We start from the raw sequence: 9,077 nt of genomic DNA, 5'->3' as shown, positions 1-9,077 counted from the left end.
GATCGCTCGCGCAGCCAGTCGAGCCGATTCAGACTCATTAAGCCAGCTTATAATTTAATAGCGTACCGGCTCCATATCTTACCTGTGTCGCCAGAAGCAATGTGTGTTCTGTTACTATTCGGTTGCAACCGTATTTTTTGTTGATTGATGATCTTTAATTAAAAATATTACAGATAGTTTAAATGTTAACTTTCATTCTTGAATTCATGATTTGTTGTTACATGTTTACTATACCCATACAATAAGAAGGTAAATTTTGTCTATTTCTTTGTGTATTTTTATGAAGCGGGTAAATTTTGGGATGACGAACCCCAATCATCAATCATCCCAAAAATTACTAAGTACTGTTTAAAATACAAAGTTCCTGCTGGCCACAGCCGAAGTTGCGGGTAAGAAGTAGTTTCACATAGCTAACTGTAAATTTTATAAGTTCTTGGCATTTTCAGCCGTAATATTAATAGTACTTACAAGTTTGCAAGACAATGAAAACATAACTCATTTGCTTAAACTCGTATTTATATTTTAGCAATTTAATGTGGTGCAAGCTAATTCATAAAGATAGGCTGCAGTAAAATTCAGTATTTTTTGGATGTTATAATTACCAATAACCCTTAATGTACCGATAAGGCTTGTGCTGTAGAGGTCAGTGCTTAATACGGATACAAAAACACTAAAGAGAACCGCTCCATCCCACCCACGTGACGTTGAAAAGAATTTCAAACAAAGGGAATTTAAAGACAATTTTTTGAAGTATAGAAAATAATCGTTAAAAATATTTTAATATCATCATCTAAATATTTTTTGAATATTTTTTACGAGAAAAGATTTACCTAAAAAAAATAAAGAAAACCCAATAACACAGTCCCTGACTAACCTGAATCACATTATTTTTTGGTTGAGTGAATTTTAATGTACCTACTTACTTACAGTGTTCTGAAGCCATCAAGATCGCTAGTTAACCTACACATTATATATCTTGGGTAGATATATAATGTAGCAATCTTGATGAGAAAGAAAAAACCTGTTACAAAAATATTTTAGTTAAGTAATTGCAGAAAGACGAACACCAACCCATTGAGCAGGCAGGTTTTCGTAAAGACTATTCAGCGATCGACCACATTCATGTAGTACGCCAAGTTATGGAGAAGTACAAAGAATACCAGTGTACCTACTACATTGCATTTATCGATTATAGCAAAGCATTCGATTCTTTGTTTCACGAAAAATTATGGGAGTCATTAAAAGAACAACAAGTACATCCGCTTAATAAAGAATGTCTACAGCCAGAGTACCTACTGCGAGAATCCAATTAGAAAAGAAAGGCGAACCTTTCAGAGTAGGCAAAGGCGTAAGACAAGGAGACCCCCTGTCACCAAAATTATTCTCGGCTGTACTAGAATCAATATTTAGAGATCTTAATTGGGAAGATCTCGGTATCAATGTAGACGGTCTCTCATTATCTCATTTGAGATTCGCAGATCATATTGTGTTATTTGCAAAATCCCCGGAAGACATGACAAAAATGATAAAAGCGAGAAGGTAGGTAAAAATGAGAGTAATGACAAACGGAGACAGAATCATTATAAACTTAGGAAACAACCAAATTGGTTATACAGATGAATATATTTACCTGGGATAGCTAATAACAGATGATAATCCGATGCGCAAAGAAGTTGAAAGAAGAATAACCAATGGATGGAGAAGATACTGGGGTTTGAAAGAAATTATGAAAGATAAAAACCTTTATATGAATATAAAAAGCAAACTATTTAACACTTGTATATTACCAGTTCTCATGTACGGTAGCCAAACATGGACCTTACCACAAAACATGACCAGGAAACTTGCAACATGCCAATACGCAATGGAAACGAGCATGATGAATGTGAAAAAGTCAGACCGACTGAGAAACCGTGTAATAAGAAGTAAAACAAAGGTTATAGACATAAGTGCAAATAAGAAGGCTTAAATGGCGATGGGCAGGGCATATCGCACCTTCAGGACTATAGTGACCTAATTCAAAATTTACGAGTTTTGAGTTATTGTCATAAAACGTCTCTTTGAGACATTATTTATCCAGTATTCAGTAAAACACAGACCTTTCTAACTTAGAAAAGGATAAACTTTACAATCGGTCTCTTTCACTCCGACCCGTCTCTTCGCCGCGGCTTAATTTAGTACAGACGCGATCAGTGTTGCGCCGTCAGTGTCAGGAACAACTCGCTGCGAGTTTAGTATACGAGTGACCTAAAGCATATTTCGTCTTTATAGGACTGAACTAAAGGTGAGTTAAACGTTTACATTTTTAATCAAATACAGACTTTTTAGTATTTCAGTCTATCATACAGTAAATGTTGTTCACACTTGTGACCTAATTGGTATTGAGTCCTTATTTGAACGATTACATGCATTTTATTAGGGTACAATCTGTAAACAGTCTTTCATACAATAAAAATATTATAATATTAAAGACTCATTACATGTTGCGACCCTATATTAACGAAAAAGATTTTATGTGTACTGACTGTTTTAGAAATGAGTCTGACTAGTTATTAATATGTTATCACGTTAAAGAAGTTAGGTTCATATTAGATTTTATGTGTAGTTGTTGTGTACAATAAAGAGTAATTTTATTGTATTGTATTGTAGTTGTTTGGTTCCATCGATTTATGATTATTTTTAGATTAAAATGAATAGAAGAGCGGACCGAATTTCAGAAAAATTTAACTTGAATAATGCTGCAACGACTGACCCCCTTATTCATAAAACTTAACAAGCCTATGTTAACTAACAAATGCTTTGTCCCTTTCTAACAAATATAAATGTCGAAGTGACAGATAAGGACAAACTAATTTTAGCGGCATTTTAACTAAAATAGGTTTGATTGTCGTTTATGAATAAGGGGTAAGTCGTTAAGATAGATACAAAAATAAGTAATGATCCTTCTTACGAGAATTATAATGATTCAGTAAGTTTATTTTATTATTATTTCTTAGATTCGTTTGAAAAACTTATATATTCGTAATCAAATAATTAATCATTTATTACACTTGGTTTCAGAAAAATACGCGTAAAGAAAATATACCTTCTAATTCACCCAAAGAAGAAAATCTTGAACAATCAAATACATCTATGATGTTCAAAGGGAATGAGGTGGTAAAAAAAAAATTCTCCAGCTGTACTAATAAATCCTAATATGTTGTAGTAATTTTCATAATTATAAAACGTTTTTATTCTTTTTAGGACAACTTCAAAACGAAAAAGACTTCGTCAACACATAATTCATCGATTATAGAAAATTCTCCAGATAGATCCATTCAATTTGATTTAAATACACTTCCTTTGTATAGTCAAATTTAAAAATCGGTAAATATAAGTAGTTTATATTAATTAATATTAACATTGTCTATTATTTAGGGTTACAGGCCCAGATGATTGATGAAGAATCAAAGGATACCCAAAAAACGTTAACTTCCGAGAAAGACCAGAAGACAAGGTCCCGGGATTCATCATCTGATTCGTCATCCAGTAGTAGTAGTAGTAGCTCCTCTAGTTCGAGCAGCAGCATTTCTTGTAATATAAATAAACATGCACAGGTCAGTTCTATCCTGGGGGAACCATCAACATCATTCGAGGGAACGAGGCAATTATCAGACGAATCTTTACGTGCATCCAATACTACAGTAAACCACCAGCCTTTAAATGATTCAGAGGAAAGTGATGTGGATTTAAGTGATACCGATCCATGTTATAGTCCCAACAGATCTCGATCCCCATTGAGGAGAAATTCAACCATAAGATCTTCGTCGTCTGATTCAAATGAATTTAATAATGATACACCGGAAACTACCAAAAAATCGCGCAAACGTCAACGAGATTCTTCGAAATGGAAACAAAATATTGCAAAATCTCTAAGGAATTCCGGAAAAGCTTACATTTCTAACATAACTAAAAGAGAGGTTCCTGGTCGGTGCATAAAAAGTGCTTGTAACTGTCATTTAAAATGTAGCGAAAATATAAATGAAGCTGGTAGAATACAATTATTTCAAAGCTATTGGGCGTTAAGCGACATTGAGCTACATGATTGATGGAAATCAAACCGAAATACAAGTACACAAATGCAAGACCTAGGCTACCTAACAATGCATTTTATTTTACCGTCGATAGTGAAAAGATACGGGTTTGTAAGACATTTTTAATTAATACGTTATCAATTAGTGACCGGCAGATTAGAACTGTAAAAATGAAAACTGATACTCAGGGATTCCTTGAAAAGAACAAAAGAGGCGTTACATTGATTAAAAATGCACGGAAAACTGGCAAACCTTTTATTGTAAAAGAATTAACATATTTTTTTTTATTGATTTAAAGCTGTTACAGGAAAGTTGGGGATATAATTTCAATGAGGATGAGCACAAAAATAATATGGCGTTGGCAAATGTTAAAGTTCTAAAATTTAGTAAAGAGGATGATTTTAAATTCTTCTACAAGACATCTTATGCTCAAACTGAGTTTACTATGGTAAATATGAGAAACAAAAGAATGAAAATTAAGGCAGCAGATGAAATAACGACAACTAGAATATACGCAGAAAGAATAGATTTAAGTGACCACAAGAAAAAAGATTTACGAGATTTAAATAAAAATTTGATACCTCATTATTATGCAGATTTTTATAACAATATTGTTTAATATTTTAATACTTTATAAACATTTCTCAATGTTGAAATTTTTTTATGATACTGTGCTGTGTTGATTGCCTATATTATATTTGTAGAAATGTGTTCTTTTATAACTGTAATAAGCATACTTACGGGTAAAAGGTTGTTAAGTACCTACGTAAAAGAAAGCAATAAGGCCAGACTGATTATTACCAATATGATTAAGAAGTTTTTTTTTTATTACTGTAGGGTGTTGATTTTTATAAGAATTCTATTACAATTACATTATTGTAAAAGTGAATAAAAAGTCTAATAAGTTGTTAAGCCAGAAAAAAGAGAGACTGATATGAATAAGAAAAATGTTCCTTTTTTATTTACTTTTTTCGATTAACCAAAAGATTGTTATCATTTGGTTGGAATGTTTTTTTTTTCACAAATAGTTTTGTTTTTTGACGTAGTAACTAAGTGATTATTCTAATAAATTTACTAAGATATGGACCTATTAAGCAAAAAAACAATAAATTTATGGATTTTCAGAACTATAATGACCTATTAAGATTTGAGTCTCAACAAAAAATTTTTTTTGGCGCAATAAAGACTCAAATATCGCTTCTTTCAGAAAAAAAATTATAAAAAATTCTATTTCACTCAAAATGCAGGTTTTTATTTCGTAATATATGCGCTACAAAATAGCGTATGATTTAAAAATTTCAACATTCGCTTGGATGCATAAAGAAGCGAGATATTGTTTTATATTTACTTAAATCACTAACTGTTTCAACTTCATTCGCCGTTTCCCAAAAATTTGTAATTTGGATTAGGTCACTATAGTCCTGAAGGTGCGATATGATAAGAGGAAAAGACAAATGTAGCGAAATTTCGACACTATGGTATCCTAGAGAAGGTAAAAGGAAAAGAGGCAGACCACAAAAAAGATGAGATGACGGAAGACATAAGGCAAGTGGCAGGCGTCACATGGAACAGAGTGGCTGAAGAAAGACGTGAGTTGGTTGTTTGGAGGAGGCCTTTGCCGACTGGCAAACAGATCTACAGAAAATAAGTAAAGTTCAAATAAGAGATTAGATTAAGGTTTACATTATTTTAGTTTTCTATGTATTTTTTTTTTCATGTAATTGTACCTCATATGGATCTGAATTAAAGGCTTTATTATAATTGCAGAAAACGAAAAATTGTTCGTCCTGCGCATGGGAAATATAAATATACTTGCTGACCTGACTAGTATTTTACCGATGCAATGCTTCATTTTGCAACTATCGGGTTTTTGTGCGCAATCCAAGCTTATGATAATTTGTATAATTACTTAGTACCAGATTAGGCTAAAAAAGGCAATCGCTACACGTTACTGTCAGAGTGAGGTTTATATTAATAAAGCAGTTAGTTTTATGAGAAACAAATGCTAATTTGTCCCTTTACATGTACAGGCTAAGCTATGAGAAGATTAAGAAGTATTTTTATATCGGTTGGAAATCTTGATTCGTATTGAGATGTAAAAGATAATACGAAAGATAGGATCTTGACTCATAACGTTGTTAGATCGATTGTTTGCTGGTTTACTGGTTTGCTTAGGTTGTTATTGAAACAGTTTGTACAGATCGAAGTAATTAATGAGGATTTCTTGACAAGCGAAATATCACTAAATGGTGCTAATATCGAGAGGCCCGTCTGACGTTACAGTCTTGTCTTAAACCAGTCACAAACGAGACACAAAATAAATAGATCTCACGATATTAGCGCCAACCAAACTGACGCAGAAACCTTCGTTACTCGTCGTACCAATGTTGCTAATAAAGAACCAAAAACAACTGACAATGGACCAAATACAAACACGCTAAGTCGCGGAAACGGCACTATCTGTTGTGAAACAATTGAACGCCGGGCTTGCATTTCGCTCGCCGTCGCATTTCATAACTACTGTCTCATGCCAGTTAATGTTAATCGTATGTGTTAAGTTAAGTAGACATAAAGTTATCCAGTATCCTCGATGTTTTTTGAAACGAGTGTTAAAAAAATTAAGTGGGTGTGTTAAATAAAATAGATACTAATGCTGTAGCTAAGTCATTGAATAAATAGTGTAGATCTGCTCTATATACCCCGTTGAGTTCTTTGCCGGTTTCTTCTCAATAGAGGTTTGTCCAAACCGTGGTAGATTTTTTATATTAATAAGTGCTTCTTATAGTCCATATTAAAAATAAAGCCAAATCTAGCTTTGATTTTGATTAATTTTACGTACATAAAACTCGTTACCTATCTAGCATTTTTTCCCCATGTCGAGTTGAATAGTAGTTAAAAAAATAATTAATCTTATTTTCACGATCACCTCGGCCTATAAACGTCCCACTGCTGGGCACATGCTTCCTCTCAAGACGAGAAAAAGTTAATATTTTCAGGTTCTAATTTCATAAAAATTCATTACATAATGTTTCGTAAGCAACTAAGAAGAATACTCAAAACAATTGTGCTATTAAGTGGATATTCCACTTAACACAATTTCACCAGCAAAGTGCTTATTATGCATTCGAACGAACCAACGCTGTCCATTTCTAGAGCAAATTCTGTTATTGTAACGATTTCTGACTAAAGCGAGCAAATAATGTGACCACAATTTTTTACCCGGAATAGTAAAGATATGGATTGTATTTTAATGACGTGGAGTAAAATGACTTTCTGTCAAGTTTTTTGCGGCGTGTTCTTCTTGACAATGATGAGCTTTCAGAAAGCGCTGGTAGTTTAAGCATAGAATAAGTAATAGTATAAAAGTAACACGTAGGAGTTAAAGATCTCTGCGGGCTACTTACAGAATAAACATAAATAAAAAATAGTGCTGGCAATTCTGACTCCAGAAATGACTTTTTGCCAAGTTTCTTGCGGTGCATTCTTCTTGACAACAATGGTCTTTCCGAAAGGGCTGGTAGCTTAAAAAAAATAAGTGTAAAAGAGTCATTTGCAGCCTACTTGCAGAATAAACGATTTAAAATTTGAACAGACTCCACTATGCCAAATTTCAAGGCAATCCGACCACTAGAAGTGGGTCAAATTAAACTTGCAAGATTTGACCTGCACAAGCTTTTAATAATATCGAGTGGTGCAGCCCACTATCACATTAGTCCACTATTAACGTAGAACAGGGTTTCTTAAAGTGGGGTCCACGGATCCCTTAGAGCTCCGTAGCATGTGCATCAGGGGTCCGCAGTAGGTCACGCTCTAAACATATTTATTAGGAATTTTCCAAGAGTATTCTTGACAGGGGTCCGTGGAATTGTTTAAATTGTGAAAGTGGTCCGTGACTGGAAAAATTTTAAGAAACCCTGACGTAGACGTTCTAACTACATTACTAAATTACACAAAATACAAATAATCTACTGCCTAGGACACAATAACCTCATTAGCTCGACTAGGGAGTCAATAAGCATTTTTGCTTAGCGACCATTGACTAAAGAAGCACAACTCAAGAATATTATTAACATAAAGCTAACTCTATACTTCATTCATGAAGTCTTGACGCCAGAGGCGTATTCCGTTCATAAACACCTAACTTTATTACCACCAGAGGCAGTTAATTACGATTTGGGTGAAAGTTAATTTGATATCCAGCGATACGACTACAGTGTTAATGTCCCGGGTCAAGATGAAATGAGGCATAGAATTCGAGTAACACGTATAGACTTCAATGATGAGGTTGTCGAACTTTTACTCTAAACATTTAATCCGTATATACTGGCGTTTTAATTTATTTTATGGCCTCGTATTTGATACTCTGGCTAAAAAGGTTTGGTTTTCAGTGGTTTTGAGAACTTACGAATATCTTTTCAATTACAGATCGAGGTATAAGTATTTAAAAATTACTACATAGGTGATCAATAATGATTTTAATGTTACTAACAAAAGTTAACCACTTAGGTATCACGTCAGCCGAAAGACGTTTACTGCTAGACATAGGCCTCCCCCAAGGCTCTCCACTCAGACCGGTCTTGTGTACAATAGGTATACGAGTATACTCTGAGAAACAAATTATTTTATGGTCAAGGATAGCATTTGAACTTAAATGTGATTGTACAATTGTAGAAACTTCACATAGTAGAAAATAAAAAAAGACAGATCAGATTGGCAGTAACGTTACACTACACATACAGTACTCGGCGATAAAGATTGCACGTCAAATTAATGACCTTTAAACTTCTGATATCTATAGAGAGCTGTTGCTACTGTAGAAAAAGGAAAATTCCTCCTTTTTAGGGTTCCGGAGCCAAAATGGCAAAAATATTTTCACCTAAATGCGTCCGTACTCCATTGCATCTGTAAAACGACTACGTCACATAAGTACTGTGTGATAACTGACAACGCTCGACGAAGCTGGAATTAGCCAAGTCTCTTTCCAAATACCGGTGTGCGATCTTT

General features: G+C 33.8%; 2 long non-coding RNA genes across 3 annotated transcripts in view; one reads left to right on the top strand and one right to left on the bottom strand.

The window, feature by feature from the left end:
• LOC141440024 (uncharacterized) overlaps nucleotides 1–9,077 on the bottom strand; it is a 302,028-nt gene that overhangs the window by 267,341 nt on the left and 25,610 nt on the right. The window lies entirely within an intron of this gene.
• Nucleotides 1,992–3,407, top strand: LOC141439646 (uncharacterized). Of its 2 annotated transcripts, none has more exons than XR_012452621.1 (3): nucleotides 1,992–2,284; nucleotides 3,061–3,153; nucleotides 3,244–3,407. It is a non-coding gene; the product is annotated as an uncharacterized lncRNA (long non-coding RNA). The 2 variants fall into 2 exon arrangements; XR_012452622.1 differs by having other exon boundaries at nucleotides 3,061–3,156.

This window comes from Choristoneura fumiferana, chromosome 21, assembly GCF_025370935.1.
Source record: "Choristoneura fumiferana chromosome 21, NRCan_CFum_1, whole genome shotgun sequence".
NCBI lineage: Eukaryota > Metazoa > Arthropoda > Insecta > Lepidoptera > Tortricidae > Choristoneura > Choristoneura fumiferana.
Note: the sequence above shows the minus strand (reverse complement) of the source record. Positions and strands in the feature narration are given on the sequence as shown.